At 53.4% G+C, this 283-nt stretch overlaps 1 protein-coding gene across 1 annotated transcript in view; it reads right to left on the reverse strand.

Annotated features, from left to right (window-relative positions):
* The window catches only part of EFTUD2 (elongation factor Tu GTP binding domain containing 2), a gene marked incomplete at its 3' end in the record, with an annotated part of 18,640 nt that overhangs the window by 18,027 nt on the left and 330 nt on the right, over window positions 1-283 (reverse strand). The gene's annotated exons all lie outside the window — the stretch shown is intronic.

Here is a 283-nt window from a genome sequence, read left to right on the forward strand (position 1 = left end):
TGGGTTTGGAACCTCCACTTGATCAGCACAAAGAGACCCACCAAAGAGAGCTTGAGCCACAGACACCCCCAGTTCTAGCCACGGCTCAAGGAGTTTTGTCCTCCCCTTTATCACAGGAATAAGGTGGGGGCAGGTTTTGCTAAATCCTCTAAAACCCAACGCCACTCTGATCCTCAGCAGTCAAGTTCCACCAGTGAGCAAAGTCTCACTGCAGAACCACAGCCCGGGACAGGAGAGGGGGCACTGGAGCTTGGGAAGAACCACCAGCAGCTTGAGAAAAACC

Source organism: Merops nubicus, unplaced genomic scaffold (assembly GCF_000691845.1).
Source record: "Merops nubicus isolate BGI_N331 unplaced genomic scaffold, ASM69184v1 scaffold13037, whole genome shotgun sequence".
In the NCBI taxonomy this organism is placed as follows: Eukaryota; Metazoa; Chordata; class Aves; order Coraciiformes; family Meropidae; genus Merops; species Merops nubicus.